Source organism: Triturus cristatus, chromosome 4_2, assembly GCF_964204655.1.
Source record: "Triturus cristatus chromosome 4_2, aTriCri1.1, whole genome shotgun sequence".
Classification (NCBI taxonomy): domain Eukaryota; kingdom Metazoa; phylum Chordata; class Amphibia; order Caudata; family Salamandridae; genus Triturus; species Triturus cristatus.
Window position 1 is genome coordinate 845,442,952 of NC_140586.1, and position 26,622 is coordinate 845,469,573.

The following is a 26,622-nucleotide window of genomic DNA, read 5'->3' on the forward strand; positions in this document are numbered from 1 at the left end:
CAAAAAGGAAAAAAACACAATAAATAGATAAAACAAAATCAAGTGGAACAGACATAATCATTATGTTTCTTAGGTTTAACAATGTTCCTCCCAAAACTACTAACTTTACCTTCATTAGCATTGAATTGAACATCAGGATGATTGACAGCATTGGTATCATCAACATTATCATGTTCAAGATTTTGAGTAGAAACACTGGGAAAGGAAACCTGGTAACAAGTAGTATCGGAAGTGATCCACAAATACGTATCTAAATTAGTTTCAAAATCGTTATCAGGTACAGTTTCACAAACATCCACATTTTTTGTTAACGCCAGTTTGCTCATATGATAAACAGAACCATCTGCTAATTGGACTGTATTTTTATTTACTTTAACAATTTTCTTAGGTCAACTAAACCTGCTTTTTCCTTTGGAAATGTTTCTACTGGATTTAACTCGTACCCATTGACCTTCTTGTACGGTAACATCTTTGACACCATGTATTTTTATTAAAATAAGCAATGTTTTTTTGCTGAGATTTCATAATACCTTATTTGATATCAGCAGCTTGCCACATTACTTTGCTTCCTTTATTCATCCATCTTGGGTTAACTTTCGAAAGGGGAACTCTGCCTCTCATGACACCAAAAGGACTAAAGCCAGTTGAATCATGGGCAGTGACTCTGTAACTCCACACCATTTTCATTAATTCAATATCCAAATTATTTTTGTTATGCAAAGCTTGTTGTAAAGTACCTTTAATAACTCTGTTGACTCTTTCTACAACAGCATTTCCCCAGGGATGATAAAGTGCTGTGAATTTATGTTCGATGCTGGCATAACTTAAAAATGTTTTCATTTCTAAGGATTTAAACTGAACACCATTATCGGTGAGTAAAGATTTAGGAAAACCTTCTGTAATAAAAATGCTTTCAAGAAATTTGATTACAGAGCTTGTGTCAACTTTTGCCACTACCTTCAATTCCAGCCACTTAGAAAATATATCCATTAAAACAATAATGAATTTTTGAGAACCATCATTCCAAGAAACAGGGCCCATAATATCCAATGCAACATCCTCCCATGGTAAGTTAGGACACGCAAGAGAACTTAAAGGAGGGTTTAAAGTTTTTTGTGATTTATCTGCTGTTTCACAGTCAACACAAGATCTGACAAAACGTTCCGTTTCAATGTCAATTTTGGGCCACCAATATAAAGATTTAATATTGCGTTTGGTTCGGGAAATACCTGGATGTCCTTCATTGCATAAAGCGATGATTTTATTCCTCAAATCAGTGGGTGGAATAATTTTTTCTCCTCTAACTAAAAACATCCCTTCAATACCCAATTCATTTCATACTTCCCAAAACGCTTTTAGCTCACCTAGAAGTTCATTTTTTACACAATCTATCCAACCATTCTCAATCTTATGTTTTACCATTTGTAAAATGTTGTCATTCGATTGTGCATCTGTCCATTCTTTTTCTTGCAACCCTTTACAGTTCTCATTGACAAAAATTCCAGCAACACATACATCATTCCAGGGATTTGTGTCACTTTCGGTTAAAGGCAAAGACATTCTGCTAAAAAAAATCTGCAGTAGTGTTCATTTTCCCTGGTACATACTGCACTTTATATAAGAAATCTTGTAGCCTCATAGATAATCTGGCGATCCTAGCAGATGCCCTTGACAAACCTTAAGTGGTAAGTACCTTTGTCAAAGGTTTGTGGTCTGTTCTTACCACAAACTCTCTTCCCCAAACAAACTTTCTAAAGTGCTCAAGAGCCCATACACACGCTAGTGTTTCCCTTTCTATAACTGAATGTTTTTCTTCAGTGGGGGATAGTGATCTGGAGGCAAAAGCAATAACATTTTCCCCACCATTAACGTTAGCTTGAGTAAGGACCGTAAGGACCGTACCTAAACCTTTTCCACTTGCATCGGTGGTAATGAAAGTTTTGGCGGAAGGATCAAATCCCTTTAAGGTAGGTGATTTTGCAATGGCAGATTTGATTGCAAGAAAAAACATTTGACATAGGTTAGACCAAACAAACTTATTCTTGTTCTTAAGTAAAGAACGTATTTCATGTGTTTTTTCAGAAAACAGGTCTACAAATTTGGAGTAATACTCCGCAAGGCCTAAAAAAGAACAAAGTTAATCTTTATTCTGAGGCGGTGGAGCTTTGAGAATAGCCTCAATCAATTTTTCTTTAGGTTTAATACCATTATGACCAATTTCATGACCTAAATAAGTAACTTTGGACTCAGCAAATTTACACTTGCTGATTTCACCAGTTAAACCCTACTTATCAAGTACCTGCAGAACTATTCGTAAAGTGTCATCGTGATTTTTTTTGTTTTTCCCATGATAAGGATATCATCTTGGAAAAATATTACATCACGGATATCTCCAAACAACTGTGTCGTGAGTCTTTGAAAAACAGCTGCCGCCGATGCCAATCCAAATGGCATGCGACGGAATTGATAGCATCCGAATGGTGTACAGAAAGCAGTTAACTGTGTGCACTCAGGATCAAGCATTATTTGATGATATGCTGACGATAAATCAAGCGGGAAAAACCACTTAGCATCTCTTGTCAAAGACAGCATTTCATCAATGCGAGGCAACGGAAATTGATCCACTATAATGTTATTCAATCCTCTTAAATCAACACATAAACGGACCTTGCCGTTGGAGCGCCTGGCGACGACCAACGGAGAGATCCATTCTGAGGATTCAACAGGTTCTACTACATGAGCTTTAATTAATTTGTCTAATTCGAGTTTTACTTCATCTCTGACAATGAATGGAATATTCCGCGCTTTATGAATTTAAGGAACAGCATTACTTTTCAACCTGATGGAATGCAAAAAAACTTTCAATTTACCAATTTTCCCACTAAAAACATTGGGAAATTCGTCTAATACCCATTTCTTGGTGTCTTCAGCGTCACAAGCTACTAAAACCTGTTCTGGACTATTAGGGTTCAAAATTATATTTAATTTAAGTTAGTCTTTACACCCAAGTATGGATGGTCCTTCCTTGGCAACATATAATTTACATAAGGCATGTCTACCTTTAAACCTAAAAAACAACTCTCTAAATCCAATGATGTCAATCTTTTCGCCAGCATAGCTCTCAGGATTGATGTCAGATTCTTCTAAGTGACATCCAATGATGGAATTGAAATGTTGAAACCAAACATTTTCTGCAACAATCGTGTAAGGCGAACCTATAATGTAACGCCACCAAAGGAAATCCAACATAAAGGTTTGTTATCTCTATCACCAGAAATTTTTAAAAGAACCTTTTTTTTAGAATCATACTTACTGTTATTCTCGTACTCACTATCATCAGATGAATACTCATCAATATCACTTTCTTTTACGCAAGCTACATTACCCTTTCTTTTATAATTCTTGCACCTACACGCTCGTGCAAAATGCCCAATTAGTCCGCATTCTAAACACTTTGCAGATCTAGCAGGACATTTATCATACCAGGCAGCATGAGAACTACTACCGCAACGATAGCAAATATACTTAGGTTGCCTGTTTTTTACAAAACGATCTCCTTTCTTTACATCTTTCTTTTCACACTTAGACTCAGCCGTATGAGAAGTTTTGCTTTTTGTATCTGAAATCTTGTTGACTGACTCACAGCTATCTTTTTTCTTTGTAGACAAAGTAGCTTTAGCACAGCGCTCTGACAACTCAGCTTTTTTACAATTGCAATAATGTCCTTTAGGCTTGACTCCCCTTCCACCCATCATCTATCCTGGATGGCTTTGTTGTTAGCATACATAACTATTTGGTCTCTGATTAGCTCCTCATGTAAAGTACCGAATTTGCAAGTTATGGATAACTTCCTTAAAGCTGAAACGTAGTCTTCGATGGACTCTTATTTCTCTTGCTTCCTCTGAAAGAAAGCATGACGCATTACGCCAACGCAAACTGCAGGAGAGAAATGTTCATCTAAGTCTAATAATGCTGTTTAAATACATCGATATCACCAGACCTGTCCTGTTTTTGTAATTGACCATAAATGCGAAGTCCTTCACGACCAAGACAGTACATTAAAATTCTCTTTTTCCTCTCAGGATTAGCTATGTAATTAAAAAAAATCTCTTTTTCCACTGCAGTCCTCAGGATTAGCTATGTAATTTAAAAAAGACTCTTTCCATTCATTCCATTGAATGATAGGCTCTCCAGGCGATGGCAAGAATTCTTTTGGAGTGTTGAGGTGCAAAACAGAGTCACCACGTGGGGGTGCTTCGCTTAGAGTATTGGCTTCTGTAGACATCGTTGCAGTGAAATTGACAAAAATCCCAAATTCAGAAAAATGTACTTACTTTTTCTTTATTCTCCTGAAAAGAATGATCCGGTAAGTTAATTAAGTGAAGATCCGAAGAGGAAATTCACGGGTGAGCTACGAGGACCCAAATTGCTGTGGCACCCTGGTAACTGAAAATTCAAGATAGCGCCGCGTAAGGTTATGACCTTTGTGATGACATCGGCGCGCAAACTTGTCTCAGCCTACGTCATAGCGGAGAGAACGTCATCAGGAGGAGCTCACGGACAATGCCGCTCGAGCCTCCAGAACGCTCGTCTTTAAATCAATACAACTCCCAGCTAAGACGGTTAACCGTTGCAGCAACAGGCAAGCAAATACTTGAGAAATTTCTTTTTCTTTTGAGAAAATCTTCTTTTTGCTTACCGGACAAGTAGTTTGTTGCTGTTTGAATGTTCTTGCTTTTTTTCAGACGCTGGACGTTTCGTAATATAACCTCCGATTTTCCAGGTTGTAGAAATTAACGTGGATTTGTTCGAGGTTACCTCCCACTCGTCGCCATATTCTGTAATGAACACTCTGTAGTACTCTTGAGATGAAATAGTTGTTTATTGGTAACCTCTGCCAGCAGTCAGGTAAAGCTGTGAACACGTCCTCTGTTACACCTCATCTGATCTCAAACATTCTCTACCTCTAATAGAATATGGAATATAAGAACACTCTACGTTCTACAATGACATTCTATACAACGCTATGCACTATACTACATTACTACACACCTCCACCTTACCCAGCATTACTCCCCATACAGCGCCCCTCATCCCTCCCCAGACAGCGCTTACCCCTGGTCCACGGTCTGTGCCTGTGTGCGGCGACGAGACCCCCTGCCCCTTCGACAGCACCGCGACCCGAGGTGCGCCCTCCCCGTGCACCCACACCACTCCAGAACCAGCAGCGAACCCTGCAGCTGCCCGCACATCTCCCCCCCCCCCCCCTCTTCAACGGCCCCTCCCACAACCCACCGCTCCCCCAGCCCCCCACCCTCACCTCACACCATGTCGCAACAGCGCGTCTCTTCTCTGGGTCTTCACTTGACGAGATTCCCAGGAGAAAGAGGGCATTGTGCCCGGTGCCCACCTTTAAATTCCCCCTGCCTCCCTACCAAATTCCTACCCTAGATTTACGGCTGAGCTGGACCTGCCCTATTATCTGCTGGTCCGGATCCTTCCCTGTCTCCCTTCCCTTATCTCTACCCAATCCTGTACCTTGGCGTTCCGGCTCTGCTCGCTGGGGGTGGCCTCCACTGAGGCCTCCGGTCCAGCCACTATTCCACTCCCCCTGGGGAGTGAGGGGCTCAACTAAGATCCAAGATCTGTGGATATGCAGTTTACCGGTGACGCGCTTGCGCACAGAACGGTGGATATGCAGTTGCAGTTTACCGGTGACGCGCTGAAAAACCTCTCGCGAGGAGCCTGACCCGCTACTAGAATTAAGTCTCCAATATCTAATTTTCTTTAACTTCTTTCTGAGTTTCTTCGCTATCTAGAAACTCTTCAAAAATTTGGTCGGATCCGCTAATCATTGCCACACGAAGTGCATATGAACAACGGAATTTGCCGACAATGGATTCCAAATTTGTCTGGGACAAGACGGCCGCCCAATGAAGATAAAAGTTATATAGAACTCATTAATATTAAGGCATCTTTATGATATAATTTTTCAAATCAATTCTATGAATGCACTTGTAATAAATTAACTGTTTGTTCGTTCAGTTTTAAACGTAAGTCTGTTTTACCAGTGACAATGAAACGAAAGTGTTTACTGCAGTGGCTGCTGGGTATGCATATATTTGCTTGCGGTGGGAACACTGTCCTCTAGACACCGCTAAGGGTACTGCCATGTAGTGAGAGGTCCTGAGAGACGGAAAATGAACGTGAAGTTCGGGCCTACCTTAATGTTTTTATTATCCCCACGGACCCTTTTATTAACAGGGTCACGTGAATCGCTTCGAATGTGATTTTTGTTGTTGTTGCATTTATAAAGCTCGAACTCGACCCGAAAGTATTTGGAACGCTTTACATGAGCACCAGTTACGTTACACAAGGACACATTCATTTTCACATTCATTTTTGCTAGGCACCTGAAGATTCAGGGGCAGATTTAAACTGACGCTTCTGCATAGATGCGTCAGTTTCCTTGCATCAGCCCAGAATGTCCTTGCGCCACTATGATGCGCTGTATTTACAATACAGTGCTCCATGGCGCAAGGATTAACAGATGCGTCAGAAATTCTGACGCATCTGTTGGCGCAAACGTGACGCACTGCTGGATTTGCTCATGAAAGTGATGCAACTCCATCAATGCGCCACAATAGATGGGTGAGTCCCATTCAAAAAGCCCTGCGTCATTCCTCATGCCTGGTCTGAGCAGGAGTAGGGATTTTGACGCAGTGAAGGCATAGAGTGATGCAGTGAAATCTTGTAGATTTCACTAAGTCAGTCTACATGGCTTTTTGCGTGGGAACGCTGTAGTATCTTAATAAGGCCGCAGACAGCTTCGTTGGTAAATGCAATGTTTATTCCTTCTTACAAGATAGGTCTTATCACTTCAAGCCCCAGGTTGAATCTGCCGTTCAGATTCCACCCGGTTACATAGAATTCAGAACATAGAATATACAGTGCAAGTTCTAACATTAACGTAACTAACACGCTACAATTAAAGGTATACTTACTACATTACTACACATCCTTCCCCTTCAAAAAATTAAAAAAACAGAAAACAAAGAAATTAATCACAAACAAAATCACTCAAATGCGCAGGTTTCTTAACAACTCTACCACGCGCAGTTCTCACAGTATCAGATGTAACACACCCCTCTGTTGTTAAAGAGGTTCCAATGCACTCATGTTGAGTCAAATTATTAGAATCAACATGACCATTAGAAGAAACCTCCCCAAACGAAGAAGGTTGAAATACATTCGGAGTGAAATTATCAACAACTGAATCATTAAAATTTTGCAAAGAATCATCCACCATGACAGTTTGAGGACAAGAGGTTGAACAAGAATCACAATCCAACATCCACCAAAATAACCTCTGATCTGGTATGACCTCAATCTCATTAGTTGAATTTTTACTCACAGCTAAACGATTCATATGCCAAATTTCATTGTTGTCAAGAACAACTGTATTATTGTTAATTTTAACAATTTGATGTGGTCGGCTAAACTTACTACTTCCCTTAGGAGTTTTTTTAGCAAGTTTAACACGTACCCACTGGCCAACACAAAGATTACACGGTTTACACCCATGCTTTGAATCAAAATAAGACTTATTTTTACGTTGAGACACTTCAATATGTTGTTTGATATCATCCCAATCTAAATGAATACATGAATTTCTATTCATCCAACTTGGATTTTCCTTAGAAAATGGAATTCTACTCCTCATAATGGAAAAAGGACTACACCCAATTGAAGGATGACTAGTAACTCTATAGGACCATAACATTTTCTTTAACTCACTTTCCCAAGATAAGTTAGATTTGTTAGACAACTGAATAATACCTTTAATTACTCTGTTAATCCTCTCCACCACACTATTTCCGGTAGGATTATATAGTGCAGCAAATTTTTGTTCAATTCCAGAAGCACGTAAATACTGCCAAGATAGGTCTTATCACTTCAAGCCCCAGGTTGAATCTGCCGTTCAGATTCCACCCGGTTACATAGAATTCAGAACATAGAATATACAGTGCAAGTTCTAACATTAACGTAACTAACACGCTACAATTAAAGGTATACTTACTACATTACTACAAACGCCCACGCTGCATACATTATACCTGATGCAGGTATAATGTGACGTAGGGCTTTACAACGTGACACATCTCCTTAGATGCTTCACTTTGTAAATGGGGCGCAACATTTACACCGCGGCTGTGTCACAAAAGTGACGCAACAGCGGCACAAACTTCACGCAAGGGTCTTGTAAATCTACCCCTAAGTGATTTGCCCAGAATTACAGGATGTTGAGACGACGCTGAGGCTGGAATCTAGTTTGCCAGCTCCAAAGTCGGCAGCACAAGCCTTAAGGCCATATCCTCTCCTCATGGATGAGTGTCAGCAGTGGGCTGGGTCTCACCGGTGCTGAGCACCGGCAGTTTTTTAAAGGGGGCTTCGAAACGGGTCTCTATCGGGCTCTGTTTTGTGCCATCTGTTAGGAGAAACAAAGGTCCCATACAAGGAGGATCGGTACAATATTCACAATTTTTCAATCAAAAATTGGTTTTTAAGCGTGTATTCACAAAATAATTTTTTTTATTAAGCAATGAATTAAGGCACAATTTATACAAGAGGTGAGTGAGTAAACCGTGACGAGGTAGAAGGAAATCAGCCGATTTCCTTACCACAGGCAAGTGACTTAAAAAGTGACTTTTTAGTTTGTGGAATTGTAAATGAAAAAGTCACAGTCAGTTAGCATCTCATACTCAACAATATGATACAAATTATAGTATAGAGTTAGAGATGTGTGTCGACGACGTTTTGATCCCTGATAGATAATGGGATCTCATCAGGAAAAGGCGATGGAACGAGTGCCTGGGAAGTTTGCAAGGATCCAGGTGGAAACGAGAGCGAAGATGTGAGGGCTGCCGGCGGCCGGCAACTAGCTGACCCTCGAAGCGCTAATTGCTGCGTTAAAGAAGCGTCCACAGTTAAGGAGATGCAGATATCCCATCCGGGATATCAACCTGGTGCCGCGATCGAGCAGGGGAATACCTGCGTGATGGTGGCGGGAGCGGCAAGACGGGGCTAGACAATTCCGACCCTCGATATGCTTGATGTGGAGCAATAGACCCGCACTATTGGCCACGCACCTCCCTACTGACCCGCACTGCCCAGCTCAGTTACATCGCCGCCAGGTCTATCGCCCTGGTCACGCGATAATCAGCGCCCATTGAGGCGCCACTTGCTACCCAACGTGGACAGTGCTCCACATCAAGCATATCGAGGATCGGAATTGTCTAGCCCCGTCTTGCCGCTCCCGCCACCATCACGCAGGTATTCCCCTGCTCGATCGCGGCACCAGGTTGATATCCCGGATGAGATATCTGCATCTCCTTAACTGTGGACGCTTCTTTAACGCAGCAATCAGCGCTTCGAGGGTCAGCTGGTTGCCGGCCGCCGGCAGCCCTCACATCTTCGCTCTCGTTTCCACCTGGATCCTTGCAAACTTCCCAGGCACTCGTTCCATCGCCTTGTCCTGATGAGATCCCACTATCTCTCAGAGATCAAAACTTCGTCAACACACGTCTCTAACACTATACTATAATTTGTATCATATAGTTGAGTATGAGATGCTAACTGATTGTGACTTTTTCATTTACAATTCCACAAACTAAATAAGTCACTTGCCTGTGGTAAGGAAATGGGCTGATTTCCTTTTACCTTGTCAAGGTTTGCACACTCACATCTTGTATAAATTGTGCCTTAATTCATTGCTTAATACATTTTTCTATTTTGTGAATACACGCTTAAACACCAAAAAAATTGTGAATATTGTACCGATCCTACTTGTATGGGAACTTTGTTTCTCCTAACAGATGTCTACCCTTGGTCCCGTCTGACTTCCAGCGTCTCCTTGTGCCTCCCTTTTACTGTTTTGTGCCATGGCACAGGCGGTGTGTTTTTATCTGGACTGCAGTGATAGCAGGCACATCGATGTGCGCGAGCTCACACTACTCACTTCTCACTAGTGGAGAAGTTACGGCATGACGCCATGCCAGGTGAGCGCTGTAGGGGAAGAGAAATCCTTTAAAGAGAGTCATTTTCTCTCTTGATTTCCCTTCTCTTTTTGAATCTCAGGAGCAGCAACATTGTCGTGGTGTCACCAGGGCTATAAGTGGAAGCTTTTTCAATATTATATACAAGCCATAGTTGCTGCCTATTTATCTTATGCTACTAACAACCATTGACAAAGCCAATAGGCCTGACATGTTGTAGGTATGATATTACTTGTTGTATCATATATTTATGGTTTAACTCTTTTTATTAATTTCTCACATCAGCCCTAAAAGGGAAGAAATCAGATCTCGACTCCTGAGTACAATATAAAACACAAATGCTGCTACTAAACACATTACCAAGGTAAATGCATGGAGTGACGTTACTAAAGAAACATAATAAGAATAGAACATTGAAATAATAAGAATAATCTTTCAAGACATTGTCCAAAAGGTTCCCCAAACGTGTCCACCCTCCACCCCCCCCCCTCTCGTCCATCCCTTATAAACCACAAAAAGAAAAGGAGAGCCCGGAACCACAGTGGATCATCTCAATCTGGTAGATCTGCGTGGGAGGACCTACTGCGGGATCTGTGTTTCTTCCAGACGCAGCAATCTAAGGTAGCGGGGGCATGTTAGTTCCCTGAATTCAATTCTGAGGAGAGTGAGGAAGGGACGCCAAAGTTCTGGGAATTCGGAGCCTCTGCCTGCCAGAGTGAGAGTAAGCTTCTCCATCCCCAGTACCATCCACAATCTATGCAACCAACCCGAGCAGGGTGGAGGCGAGTGAGAGCGCCAGTGCGCTAGTATGTTCTGCGTGGCCGCTCCCAAGGCTATAGCGATCAAGTGCCCCCGTCTGGACTTAAGAGGATACATCAATGGGTTTGGTAAGCCCAATAATATGTAGGCAGGGAAGCGTGGGAGCTGCGTGTCAAAATGGGCATTTATATCGTCCAGAATTTGGGCCCTGTACGGCCGAATATGTTTACAACTCCACAATAAGTGCTCTAACGTGCCCACCTCTCCACAACCTCTCCAACAGAAAGTACTCTGGCGGGGGTCAAAACGGTGGAGGCGCTCTGGTGTGTAGTACCAGTAGGTGACTACCTTGGTCATTGTCTTGGTAAGGCCTGCGTGGTGCGCTGAGTGTTGGGCCCTGTAATATATGTCATCCCACTCCTTGTGGGTAAGAGATCTGCCAATCTCGCGTTCCCAGCGTGTCCGGCCCGCGTTATATGTGTGCGTGGTAGTAGTCAAGAGGTGCTTATAGAGATCAGAGATAAGCTTTTTAGCTGACGATCTAGTGATAAGCCATTTCTCGAAAGCAGTGAGTGAGCGCTGGGCACCGGGTTTCACTTGGGGTTGCAGGACCCAATGTCTGAGCTGGAGGTAAGGAAGCCTCTCGGACTCCGGGAGGCCATAGTCCATACGAATCTGTGGGAAGGGAAGAATGCCTTCTGTGTCAAACAGGTGTCCGAGGCATCTACACGGAGAGGGCCGCCATTGTGCAAAGGCCTTAGTTGCCATGCCCGGTTGGAAGTCTGGATTGTTAAAGAGTGGTGTTAAGGGGGAGGGAAAGGTCGTCAAAGCATGTGTGATTGCGGTGTGGTCCCACGCCTCCAAGATCGTACCCGTAATATAAGAGGCATAAAGGTTCGGTGGTCTGTGCGCCCTACGTAAGAAGGGGACCCCCTGCAGGGTCGTTGCCGCGACCGCTTGGTCTTGGAACAACCAATGCTTCTCAGACTCCAAACGACTCCACTCCACAAGGTAACGGAGCTGTGTGGTGTAAAAGTAAATCTGCAGATCTGGGACCCCACTCATCCCCGCTCGGGCGGTAGTATTGCTATAGCATGTTTAAATCTAGGCTTGCGGCCCTGCCAGATAAACTGCTCCAGGTCTGCCTGAGTTTGCTGGATCCAGTCAGTCGGAGGGCGGAGAGGAAGCGTCTGAAAAAGATATAGGATCTGGGGACGAATGGTCATTTTGGTGGCCGCGATTCTACTTAACCAAGAGAGGGTGTGATGCTTCCATTGGCCCAGTTCCCTGCGGATGTGAGCACGGAGCCGATCATAATTAGCGGTGACTGTGTCTCGGATGGTGGGGCCTAGCTGCACTCCCAGGTAGGGGACCGTGGAGTCCGCCCACTGTATCGAGTGCTCCTCTTGCAGCCTAGCCAACGTGTGTTGGGTAAGGGAGATATTAAGTGCTGTCGACTTCCCCATGTTGATTTTAAACCCGGAAGCCTGCCCAAAACAATGAAGTTCGATGAAGAGCGCTCTAAGCGACTGGACCGGGTCGGTGAGAGACAGTAGGATATCGTCCGCGTATAGGCTGATGGTATGGATATCTTTGCCAAACTTAATGCCCTTTACAAGGGGATGGTGCCTGATCCGGAGAGCTAACGGTTCCATATATAGCGCAAAGAGGAGGGGGGAGAGGGGACATCCCTGTCTAGTGCCTCTGCTAATGGGAAACCGGGAGGAAGTCTGTCCGTTCACCCGGACCGTGGCCATGGGCAGCCGGTAACAATTCAGGATCCGTGTGCGCAGTTTCTCCCCTAGTCCAAACTTCTGGAGGACCTGTTCGAGATATGGCCAGTCCACCCTATCAAAAGCCTTCTCGGCGTCTATGGCTAAGAGCATGTATTCTCCGTCCGTGCGCGACGCTTTTTCAATGAGGTGGAGGACTCTCTTGGTATTGTCACTCGTCTGCCTTTGTGATATGAACCCTGCCTGATCCGGCTCTACGAGTTGGGGGATGTATGGACCCAGTCGGGTTGCGAGGATACTCGTGTATATTTTGAGATCAATGTTGAGTAGGGAGATCGGCCTGTACGCACCACATATTGTCGCATCCTTCCCGGGCTTGGGAATGACCACAACTGATGCCTAGCATCTCCGCTGGGATGGCGCCATCCTGGGAGAAGGAGTTAAACAGGTCTCTCAACAGGGGAGCCAGCTGCGCGCAGAAGGTTTTGTAAAAGGCTGCCGAGTAACCATCCGGACCAGGCGATTTGCCTAGTTTTAGACGCGGGATTGCCGCAATGACCTCCTCTGTCCCTATATCTCTATCAAGGTGGCCAGCTTGTTCCGGGGTAAGAGCCGGTATGTGCGCAGAGTCTAGGTAGGCAAAGCAGTGGGATGAGTCCAGGGGGTCGCCTGTGTATAGAGTTGTGTAGTAATCCCGAAATGCCTCCGCAATCTCCCTATCATCTGACGTGAGGTCGCCTCCCAGGCCCCGCCGAATGGACCGCACTCCCATGCACTGCCGAGCCGCTCGCAGCTTGTGGGCCAGTAGACGGCCGCATTTATCGCCGCCAACGTAAAAAGATTGGCGCAGCCGTAGGGCCGCATATTCGGCTCTATCTTGGTCTAGGGCCGCTAGCTGCGTCCGCTCCACACACAACCGCCGCCATGCTCTGGCGGCGCCCGTGCGCTGGTGCATCTGCTCCAGCTCCGCCACCCTCTGGGTGAGGTCTGCCCGTTTGCGGATACGTTCCATATTACTAGCCGTCGAGATGGCTATAAAATCCCCTCTTAGGACGGCTTTAAGCGCCGTCCATTGTGTCGCTAGAGACGTGTCTGAGTTCGCGTTAAGGGTGAGATAGTTGGCAATGGCTGTCTTGATTTGTCCGACAATGGTTGCAGAATAGAGCAGTGTGTCACGTAGTCTCCAGTGCCGCAGTGGCTGCTGGACTCGGGGGAGTTGGAAAGTGGCCATAACCGGGGAGTGATCTGAGAGTGATGCAGTGAGGATCTCGGAGCCTGTCACGAGCGCCTGTAATAGGAGGGAGCCAATGAAATAGTCGAGTCTGGCATATGTTTTATGTGCCCCAGAAAAGTGTGTATAAGCGCGGCTGCGGGGGTGAAAGTGGCGCCACAGATCAACCAGTCCAAGCTCTACGAGGCGAGCCACGCCCTCTTGAGAGAGAGCTCCCACCTGGGACGTCCGCTGGGCCGAGTGGTCGCATGTATTGTCGAAGACTAAGTTCAGGTCCCCTCCCAGTAACAGGTGCCGTTCTGTGTTGGCCGTGGCTTCAGTGAGGACGGTGTGGAAGAATTCCTCCTGACGTACATTTGGGGCGTAGACAGAGCCCACTATGAGGGAGATCCCCGCCACCAAGAACTGATAAGTGAGTAGTCGGCCCCTTATCTCAGCCTCCTTCTGCAGGACCCTACCCTGAAAGGAATGGGAAACCAGAATAGCAACCCCAGCCGTTTTGGTGGAGTTAGAGGAAAAGAATTGTGTGGGGAAGGCGCGCGACTTCATCCTATGGTGATCTTTGTTGGTGAGATGTGTTTCTTGCAATAGGCATATGTCTGCGGTGGAATGTTCCAAGAAGTAAAGGACCGCCCTACGCTTAACCGGATTGTTAAGTCCCCGCACATTGAGGGTCAGGATGTTAAGTGGTTTCTGGGGCATTCAATGTATGGAGGAGAGACATGCCAAGGTGTAGCGCATCGCGCCAATGCTGGGATACAACACAGAGACAATTGGGGTACCGCGTGTTACCGGAAAGACACCCATCTGTGGGGGAAGGAGGGGTGGACGCGAAGAACAATTCCCAACTCAACACAAAGACCCCAACAAAAATAATAGGGAGGGTCCCCCCCCCGAACCTGTTCAACCTACCAATCGCACACAACAAGAAATATAGTCCGTTGTCCCAGAACAACTGGTCAGTCAATAAACAGGGGTCCATATCGTGGCCACTAGGAGAGCATCCTCTCCCCCGCCGCCCACCCACAGCCAGCACAGTTGCTGAGCGAGTGCATTCACCCAAGGCGGACTCTAGCTGCTCGCGGCCGTGTCGTCGCTCCCCGCTAGCACCTCCGTCGCCGCGGTCAGAGCGGCCTGCTGACTCTGGACGATCTCCGACTGAGCTGGCCTACGAGAACGCCGCCGTCTAGCCTGCCTCTGCCATCCAGATGAGGGAATCTCTGAGCCTGACGCCTCTCCTACGCCGTCGCCTACAACTTCTGGCACCGCCAGGCCCAGCAGCTGGCACGCATCCATCAGGGAGCGCAATTGGTGGAGTCTCCCTTCGTGGCGAAATATGAGGCGAAATGGATGCCCCCATGAATATGTTATCCCCCGTTGTCGAAGGTGCTCCGTGACGGGGGGAACTGCCGCCGCCTCTGGAGGGTGATTAAGGCCAGGTCCTGGTAAAGAACAGGGGTATGGCCCTGAAAGGAAATAGGATGGAGGGCTCGGGCCCTGGCCAGGACCGACTCCTTGGTTTTGAAGGCTTCGGGAACCAGCGCCGCCATTGGGAGAAATCCACAGGTCTGCTAGGGCACATCCAGGGGCCGCCCAAGCTCACGCAAAGTCCCGACCCGATCTCCAGCAGCAGGGCCCAACCCGGCGAGGTCCAGCGCGCGGGCCGGGACGCAGCCAGCCGGGAGCAATCCGCAGCAGCAACCACAGATCCGGGCCAGCACCCCCAGTCACACCAGAGAAAGGGCCCCCGTCACCATAGGGGCCGCACCGCCCCACCGCGCGACTCCAGCGGCCGATCCTCCGGGCAGGAAGCTCCACGGGAGCACACCCCCGTCACTCACCGCTAATCACCTCTTCTGATCGAGCCAGGCCCTAGTAGGGTCCCTCCTCCGAGTGCACTCGTTGCTCTACAGGGCCACCGCGAAGTCCCAGTCACTCGCGGGCCCTGGTCCTCCCGGGAGACCCCCGCATCAGCCGCTCCGCACTGCGACTGCTCGGGGAGACACTGCGTCTGTCACGGTCCGCTCCAGTCCCCGGGCCCCCTCGAGGGGAACCAAGCGATCGATGGGGGGGGGCGCAGCACCACCAGGATCGTCCGACGCTGCCGGCGGGGCCCCTCAGACTCTGCCCCCCCGCCGGATGCTAGCCGCTTTCCTGCACCTGCCGCGGCCGTTGTATTGCCGCCACTGCTCGCCAAGGCTCCGACTTGCACTCCTCAGTCGCCCTCACCACGCTGCAGGGCCGCTCTCACCTCTATTCAGGCCCCGGTGTCGTCTCTTAAGGCCTCGCAGGTCGCGCTGAGATATTGCGACTCCCAGCTCCTCCAACGATCCCGGGGCCGCCGTCACTGCAGTGTCGGGGCAGCCCCCTCCCGGGGGCCGAAGGTCTGCCCCGCTCGGCGCACTCTCCCTTGCTGTCGGAGCCCCTCAGGGCCACGCTCCTCTGTTCGGAGATCACGCTGTCCCCGCAGGCTCAACTGTGCATCACCGCCCGTTCCGGCGATGTCGCTGGCCGGGCAGATTACTCCAGGCGCCCGTGCCGCTGAGACTCCCAAGGGCGATCACCGCTGGGGTGTAGAGCTGAGGCCGCCTACGGCTCCAAAGCCGGCCCCGATGCAGCCAGGCAGGGCCCACCGCTGTGCTAAGGCCTTCCAACACTGGGAAGGCCGGTGCCCGCTCCGCTCAGCGCCACCGAATCTCTCGCCTTCCTTCTGTCTTCAGCGCCGGAGGCTCCCCACCGGACTTGGACACTCCAGGCTAGGAGCCCAGATCGCTGTGAGCGGGTCGCGCGCCACACTGGCCGCGTAGATCTGCTCCGGGTGGGTGGCGGGCAGGAGCCTGAGAAAACGCGTCCTACCGCTCCGCCATCTTGGCCACGCCCCCTGTATCATATATTTAGATGCAATGACAAAAACAGCAAAATACTAGTCGGGCAGCCCACTATGCTCAGCACAGATTTTTAGCTTATGTGTTTTTAAGCCACGCCCTTAATTACATTGGCCACGCCCCTTTAAGAGACCCCCCAGTTTTTTCATTCCACTTAAAGCCCTGAGTGTCGGGTACATGTGTGTTCATCCCTCTGGGGAGTGGCTGGTAAACTCAGTGCCTGCTGAGAAACTAGAACGTGTCCAGCAGGACATTACATTCCTCCCAAGCTTTATTGAAAAACAAAACAAACCCCAGTCTAACCTGTGAGGATAAACAACAATCAAATAAATACCACAGGGTCCATCAGCCTCTGGAATCGTGCAGCAGGAAGACAGCAGACATGGGGCTGGTGACTCGGACTGCAGCTGGACATCTTCGCTTGCACTCATAATTTAACCTGAGTGGCTCAGGACGAATGCAAGCTTGGAGACATAAAACCGCTGTCTGGCAGCCTACCAGTGGAAACGTGTCCGCTGGTTTGAAGACGTTCCACTCCGCTGATGTTGATGATAGATGATCTGTGGAAGGTCATAACAGTTCATAAACAGGGTGCATCATGAGTGTGGGTGGAGTCCATGGTAAAAGTTCACAAATGGGGAGAGGGTGTGTCCTTACGGATAGAGCTACCGACCTTGGAGCTGATGAACCAGGTTCGAGCCTCAGCATCGGCTCAACATCCTGTGATTAAGGGCAAATCACTTGATCTCCCCGTGCCTACAAAAAATGAATGTGTCCTTGTGTAACGTAACTGTGCTCACGTAAAGCGCTCCAATACCTTCGGGTTGAGCTTGCGCTATAGAAATCTGCCCCCCCCCCCCCAAAAATGCATTGCCTGATCAACTGAAGCCTCAGTTAGACGACATTGCTGCATTCTGGAGTCCGTCAGTGGGGCAATGTCAAGTCCAACTCTCCCGCCATGGGGAGGCCCCTTGTCTGCGTTGCTACAGGACTGTGTGTTGGCTGCACTGGGGCTGTGTGTACCTACGTGGGGGCAGCTGCAAGACCACTGAGGAGCCAGTGCCTAGTCGCTTGCACAACCTCAGGGGTGGATGGATCTTGGTTAAAGACATGCTATCTCTGCCACAATTCGGATGCATGTCAGGGTATCAGGTAGTCTTTTGTCAGTTGGCACTGCAATGGTGTGGGACTCCGATCCACGTGTCCAGTACCCTAGGGTAGTGTTTGATGCACTTGAAACCGACTGGCGTGTTGGCATGGCCAGCTGTGTGGTGAATCTGGATGACATTTGGTAATGACTGGGTACAGGCCTTCGTTTCTCGAGTCGATCACCTGGACTGGGGGTGGCCAGGTGCTTCCATTTTCATTGGGGAGGCATGTGCATCCATGCGCTTGGATGTTGTGGGCTGCTGAGCCATCGGTGACAGTGGTGTGAGGGACACGCTGAGAAACGTGAGGCAGAGACTCTGTTTGAGCATGCTTGTGGCTTACTCTCAGTCTCCCCTTGGGCGGTCGCCAGGAGATTCTCAGGTTATTACCCACTTCACTTACTGTTGGTGTGTCGGTATGTGCTCCTTCAGCAGCTCGAGTTTTCTTCAACGTCGGGCCCGGCCACTCACAACTTCCCCTCCTGAACTTGGTCGGTTGTCCGATTCTTAATGTAGGCCAGGGGTCTTCAAACTGTGGGGCGCGACCCCCAGGGGGGCCGTGGAGTGATGCAAAGGGGGTCGCGCTTTCCCAGTCACACTTCTGCCCAGGCCCAAGGGCTTCAGCCCCCCCCCCACTTCCCCGTCCTGTGTCTCAGCCCGGGCTGCTGCAGTGAAACTTGAGCTGCTGGGGTCTTGTCAGGGCAGTGTCTGGAGTCTTATCTCCGGCACCCCTGTGTTTTTCACAGGTCTTTAAAGACCATTTGCATTTTTACATGCCTTTGCAAACTGGTTACAGAGGCTAAGGTTTTTTTGCTGGTTCCAGTACCCCCTGCGTCCCCACTCAGCCTATTCCTTACATTTGTATTTTACATTTACTGCTGTAGAGTGAGAATGCATTTCATAGAAAGGATTACAAAGTAGGCTTGCCAAAAGAAAAATGCCTGCCGTGTTTTGTTTAAAGAGCCTGCAAAGATCTCCTCTTGGTGCTAAATAGACTTAGAAATAAAAAAGTATGTATGCATTCGTTATGTGACTTTTCTGTCTTTGTTCTCTTTAATTATCAGTTATGGATCATTGAGGCAGCCCTAGAACACAATTCAAAGTGCTTTCTATTTATATTTGCTGTTGGAAGTATGCACAGATAAGCGCTGAAAATACCGCTTTAGGTGACTGCTTTTTTTTGTACCGACTGGGCCATCAAAATAATCTGCTGACAACCCTAACCATAGGACTGGAAGTTTGTTGCAGGATCAGCACATTATTTATTTCCTTCACCCTCGATCTCCGATTAATGCCGCAATAGTTTAACTTACATCTTAAACTCTACGCCACCGTCAATAACATGCTGAGTTACTTCATGGGTCTGGGAATGCACCCTGCATTCAGACAACTCATTCCTCATTCTCGCCCTTCATTTTCACGCTCACCCTGCACTCACAGCGATCACAATGCACTCACACTGATAACCATGCACTCACACCATTCACCCGCTTACCCTGCACTCACACTGATCACCATGCACTCACACCATTCACCCGCTCACCTTGCACTCACAGTGATCACTTTGCACTCAGAATGCACTTGTGCTGCTCACCCTATTCCTCAACCTGCAGTCACACGAGTACACTACTCATCCTGCACTCATGTGACACTTCACTCACCTGTCCCCCTCACTACTCAATATGCAACTCACTCAAACAAGCCCATCAGTAATCATACATTCATTCATCCCATTCTGAACTTGCATCCGCACCCAAATTCATACGCCACCTCACTCACCCTGCAGTCACTCCTCTTGTCCTACTCTCACAATGTTGCATCGCTCATCGTGCACTCACATGGGCACTCTTGTCACCCACACAGTGCAGAGGGTTAATGTGCCTGCTACAAAGAATATGTGCCATGCAGATCCCAGAAATGAGTGTGAGTAAACTATGAGTAGTGCTATAAAAAATGAAATGTTTGTCAGAAAGGTGCTATAGAGAGATGCGGTGCATTGTTGGTGAGTGGCAGTGAAGGAATTCATGGAGAAGGAGGAAACGGGGGTGGGGCATCAAAAAAGACTGATGCACCGGGTGCGACTGCTGGAGCAGGGTTTTCTATTGAAAATTTATTAAGATTTAAACTCCAGTGTATGTTATATGTCATGATTAAAATTACTAATTTATAATCATTAATTATTAATTTTGTTAGAAGTCTTGATTAACCAACATTACTAATGAAGAGAAAATTACACGCGGGAATGCATATATGTTGCTTTATTAATACGTGAACTAAATTGGTGAGCAAATTAATTAAATGAGTGTATCAAAAGTTCTATTTGTTTTGTGTTTGCGCTTTTAAATAACGTGCTCTAATGCTTCTTTGTGTTGCAGATGGCTAGGTAATTACATACACATAAGGGTATTAGTGGGGATTAACACTGTATAATCATTACGATGTGGTAACGTTGTTTTGTGTTTCTTTTAATTAAGATGGTACGTTTTGGCCTAAACCAAGATGGCCGCTATTTACAGCCTGCACTCGAGTGACTGAGATTTGACAAGAGGCCTTGCTGAACATGGTTGGAAGTCACCTGACCACAGCCTCTGTCTGAATTAAAAGTTTCCGTGAGGACAGCAGCTCCGGGCTTGCTTCCAATTGCCCTTGGAAAAGAATAAAGCCACAATGAACTGAGATAACTTGCGGTGGCTTCACTATGGTACCAAGGAAGAGCATTCATGAATGTATCGATTGCCTAGTTTGAGTTTCCTTCTTCCGTGTTTTTATTTTTGTGATTTTTCTGAGCGGAGGTTTTCTAAATGTTGCCAGACAACATCCTTTCCTGCTCGCTCTGCTCAGCGGCTCAACGGACGTTCGGAGTTTGTTTGTTACTTTTATTTTGCAAGTTTTATTATAAATAATGTTAGACTAGGGAGGGTCTAAGGCCACTTTTTCCTGAACCTATGCTCGTGAGGATCGATGCTGATTGAAAGGACGGCGACTCGGGAGACTTTACTTTGAGACCTGTCCTGACCCATTTAGCTAGAATAGGTAACTATGAGAATAATGATTTTGCTATTGATTGACTTTCATTTGAACTAATTTAGATAAAAGTTGACATTTGTTTGAATTCCAGTGTCGGGTGGTTATTTCCTTGTCATTTATTGAGTTACAAATGTATTTCCTATGTTTAAAATCATGACTCAGGACAATTTCTTTACGGTCGCATTGACCTCGCTCTAGATGCAGATTGGTTTAGGTTTCTCTCATATATTCAGTGTGGCTAGAGTAATAGAATGAATGTCAGTGTGATGGGCCCTAGCGTATGATGAGTGTATGTGCGTGTGACTGTGGATTTACTCTGTCCGTGGAAGTAGGGAGAATTTATATGCTCCAATCTGCAGCAGTTTCCTGGTAGCAGTATGATGGTTTTAGATTATTGTCTTGATCTGATAGATTGCTTGTACATAGGCTTTTGATTCATTGATTTATTGATTGATGTTGGTATATGTACTAATACTATATGTTGAGATCGTCGTATTGAGTTCTATGTAGTGTGTACGGCTTCTGGAACGTGGGGAGCTGGTGACGGTTCCGTAGTAGGGCAGAGGGAAGTGAGTGCTGCTCTCGGGAAAGACGGGATTGTTGGCCCTGTAGGTATGCGCGGAAAAACGTGTGACAATTGAAGTTGCGCGTCACATTGTCTGGGTTCGGAATCAGTGACATCGTCGTGTGTTACTATTAGAGACATATTTTCAGTATAAAAGGTGTGTGTATGGTAGCGAAGGTTATCTGTGAAACTCTGGTCTTAAGTCCCAGGGATCCGTAAGGTTTGCCGTTAAAGCTTACTGCTGGAGTAGTAATAGGTATTCTCTGAGCTTGTCTGAAGGACTGGGCAGAGGTAAGCGCTGCTTGGTTAACGCGTGTTATAATTTTGTAGTGGGACAGACTGTTCGCTGTTCTCGGAAAAGGCAGGATTCTGTGTGCATGTGCTACATTTTCTGGTGTGAAAGTGCGTGAATGTATGAGCATTTAGTTGATTGTGAGACTCTTTGGAGCAGTCCTAGAGGAAACAGTTAATGGATGCATGTTAGAAGGACAGAGTAGAGGGATGTGCTACTGTGTCAACGAAAGAAATTATTCCGTGGTAGACCAGAGGCAAGTGCTGTTCTAGAAAGAAGCGGGATTCTTGTAAGAAAGAATTTCTTTACTATTCTGTGGTTAGCGAAGCAGACAATGGAGATGTTTATATGTTGTAACTAATAGATTTTGTAGAATCTGAAACGAAGTCTACTGAGAAGGCTTTGTAAAGGAGGGGTAGACAAGGATAAGAACATAATAACTAGAGAAGGTGAATTGCTTCCTCCGACAAGAACTCCTGCATCCTTCATGGTTGCGAAATATGGGTATCATACCTGTATATGGTTAGACAACTGGACTAAGTATACTAAAGAAGATGGTGTCTTAGCGTTCCCGGAACATGGTTCATTTAATCTGGCCGTGTTGAGAAATTTACGGGAAAAAATTATGTGTCTAGAGCCTAGACCAAGGCCGACACAGTTCGAGGCGTTGGTGGAATGGGAAGATGAGGTGCATGAGCGAGAAAAGCAGAGGAGTGGAGGCAATTATAGGTATATGTTCGGGAGGAAATATGATCGTGAGACTCATCATGATCGAATGAGGAGATGGCGAGATGCTAGTATGTCAGAGGGATTATATCCTATGAGAACTGTTGAAGAAGCGGAAGGGAGGAAAGGTGCAGAAAAGGTGTCTGATACAGAAGTGAGAAGGTATGGGGCTAATGATTATGAGGATGAGGTCTTGGATGACATGATTTACAAGAGACCACCTCCATATAGACCAGAACCAGAAGAGAGCACGCCAGTTGCTACTCCGATAAAAGATACTTTACGAATTGTTAAAACTGAGGTTGTGACACCTGATCTGAAAAGTGGTAGCTCTTTCACGGAAAGGGAGAGAGAGAGAGAGCGAGAGAGAGAGAATCGAATCAGTGATGAGAAAACAAGAGAATTAGCCAGAACCACATCTGAGCTGACTGAGAAAATTAGAGAGCTGACGAAAAATCTTGAAGCTGTTACAGTGCCTGTAACAATTGGTCCGGTTGTGCCTATTTTTGATAAACAAAGAATGGGTGAAAATGGTTTGACAGTTCCCTATGTAGGTAATGGTTTGGTTGGTTCTTGCACTTTGGAGGAATCAAGAATGAGGACGGGTGAAAATAATTTGAGGCAGTCGAGACATGACACATGTAGTGGAGGATCAGATGTGCAGCCGAATTCAGGATTGAATACTGGTTGTTTGGGAGGAATGATTTTGGAACCACAGAGGATGGCAGAACAAGTGGGTGCAGTGAAAAAGTCTACTGAAATAACAGCTGAAGATTTGAATGATTGGTTGAAAGTTCTTCAGAAGAAGGATAAAGATTCACAGGTAATTGATGTAGCCAGGTTGCACATAGAATTGGAGGAGCTTATTGCAGGAACAATTCCTACAGAAATATTAAAAAACCATCATGATGGAGAGTTGTTATTTATGTGCAAGAGTATCACCTGGAGGGCTAAAAGTACACATGACAGGTTAAAGCAATAGCGAGTGAACAAGGAGTTGACATGGATAAGATAAAAGCTTTGCAGAAGCCTTACAGGGTGGATTTCACCAACAAGGACATTGAGAATCTAAATGGTGTTGGCAGAACAGGGCAGATTAAGGAAATGATTGCCTTATTGCGAAAATGGGGTGATGTGGAAAAGTGGAAGGATAGATGGTACAAGAAAAGGGAAGATTCAGTGGACAGGACTTACTCAGCTTTTCCCATGAGAGAAAAAGAGAAAACAGTGGATGCTTATCCTATGAGAGAGATTCCTGGAGGAGGATATGTACATGTCCCATGGACTAGACAGGATATTTTGTCATTTACGAATTATTTCCCTCGATTGAGAGAAAAGCCCGTCGAGTGGTATAGGCAGGTAGATAGGTTTGTGAAATTGTCAAAAGTGCTGTGGATTGACCTGAATAGTCTGTTTGATATAATTGTTCCAGCAGACTTGTGGGCAGAGTGTAAAATAGTTGTAGATTGGCCTGCTAAGGAGTACCCAAGAGATCCGAAAACAGGAGCACCAGACCCAGAGGTTATGAAGAAATACGAGCAGGTAATTGTGTTCCTGAAAAATAAGGTACCCCCAAAAGAGACAGACTGGGTTAAGATAGATCGAACACATCAGGAAGCGAAAGAATCAGTTCATGCTTTTTACGAAAGGCTGATACTGGCTTTTAAACAGTTTAGTGGAGATGAACACCTGGGTGACAAGGATTTGAGTCATTTTGTATACAGATTTGTATATGGCTTGAGACCTGAAATCAGTGAAAGAATACGTGAGCATACAGTTGATTGGCAGAGTAAAAAGATTGATGAAATCTTGAGACATGCAAAGTACTTCAGTGATGAGATTGAGGCAAAACAAAGAAAGCTGAAAGAGAAAGCAATGTGGGCACAGGTGAAAGTTGCTGAAAGACAAGAAGCACAGATGGTGGAACAAGCGAATAATCCAGGAAATAGACCCAGATATGCAGGAAAAGGGAAGGGGAATCTAGAAGAAGCAAAGAAAAAGTTCCCTTGTCACAACTGTGGACAATTGGGGCATTGGAGATCCGAGTGTACCAATCCACCATTAGTGAGTAATGAGAATAAACCCTTGAATCAACAAGTGCAGAACGAGGGGTGTAATCAACAGCAACAACAGCAGAAGGTTGTCAGACAGCAGAGCCAAGAGCCAAAACCGCCCTTGCTGCAGAATAGAGGGTCCCAAAAGTATAACCAGGACTCAGGATTCTACAATGATGAGCAGGTAAACAAACCGAGACGTTCTAACCTGGTACAGCAGTACTGGTTAAAGAATGAGGGGAGTGAGTCTGAAGGGGACTATTGACGGTGCCGAAGAGAGGAGGAAGAGTGCATACTTGGTGCAACTCTAGAAATAGACCAGGCAGGACCATTTGTAGATGGGAAAATAAATGGATAGAGTGTTACTTTTTTGGGAGACACAGGAGCGACGAGATCAACTGTCAGGTCAGCAGATATTAGAAATCTTCCTCTCTCGGACGAAGCAATCCAAGTGGTTGGTGTAGCAAATACACAGATTAAGACTCGTCTTACCGAACCAGTAAGGGTAAGAATAGGGAAATTTTCAGACATGCACAGGTTTGTAGTCTGTGACACTAGTCCAGTGAACTTGTTAGGTAGGGACCTATTGTGCAAGATGAATTGTACAATTTTCTGTACTCCGGATGGAATAGCTTTTGAGACACCAGATGAGGATGTCTTGTACAGGATGACTCTAGATAATAGAGAGAGTGAGGTTGTTGGTGCGTATGCTGTGTTTAATCCAGATGATTTGCCTCAGGAGTTGAGACACACAGTAAAAACAGCGGTTTGGGATTTTACTGGAGAAGATGTGGGATTGATGAATAATGTAGATCCAGTGAAGATTTCAGTGAAAGAGGGGATTGTTTATCCTAATATCCCACAGTACAGATTGACACCAGAGATAATTGAGGGAATAACCCCTATAATTGATAAAATGATTCAACAGGGTGTTTTGAGAGAGTTACTGAGTAGCCCGTGTAATTCACCGATAATGGGGCTAAAGAAACCTAATGGAAAGTTCAGGATTGTACAAGATTTGAGAAAGGTTAACAAAATTGTGGTGGCATGTTGTCCCATTGTGCCAAATCCTTCAGTGATTTTGTACCAGATTCCTCATGATGCTGAATGGTATGTCCTGATGTCCATGATGCTGAGTCCTTCGATATTCAATCAGTTGTTGAAAAAATCATTGGAGAGTTTGATCATGCCTGAAAGCTCAGTACTAGTACAGTACATCGATGACCTACTTGTGGCATCGAAGACACGTGAAGCTTGTGAAGTAGATACCATAGCTTTACTGAATCATCTGGCAGACGGAGGGTTAAAGGTATCTCCAGCCAAATTGCAATTTTGCAAGAAAGAGGTGCATTATCTTGGACACAATATTGAAAAAGATCTGAGAAAGGTGACCGATGACAGGATCAAAATTATTAGAGGAATGAGAGCCCCAATGACCCAGAGAGAAGTGAGGATGTTTCTGGGGATGGTGGGTTATTGTCGTCAGTGGATAAGTAATTTCTCCCTGATAGCAAAGCCACTGATTAAATTGACCAAAAGTGAAGTGAAAGACCCATTGGAATTGGATGCAGAACAAATGGCAGCATTTGAAGAGTTAAAAAGCAGAATGTGTGAAGCTCCTGCTTTGGGAATGCCAGACTATGAGAAAGAGTTTGAGTTGTACTGTAGTGAGAGAAATGGATGTGCACTTTCAGTGTTAATTCAGAAACATGGACAACTGAGAAGGCCAATTGCGTACTTCTCATCAACACTTGACCCTGTAGCTGTGGGTTTGCCAGGTTGCCTGAAAGCAGTAGCTGCTACATGCAGAAGCTTGGAACAGAGTGAGGGTATAATAATGGGATATCCAGTACGGGTATTCGTACCTCATGATGTGGCAATTCTTTTGACAAGAAGCAGGACTCAATATATGTCACACAGTCGACTGACTAAATATGAGAAAATCATTCTGGGAGCATCAAATGTGACTCTTGAGAGATGTGTGAATGTGAATCCAGCAACTCTGTTGCCAGATGCTGACAATGTGAATGTGGGAGATGATGTTGATCATGATTGTTTAGATGTGCTTGACTACTGCACGAAACCAATACCCGACATAAGAGACTTGCCATTGCCTGAGAGTGATCATGTGTTGTTTGTGGATGGAT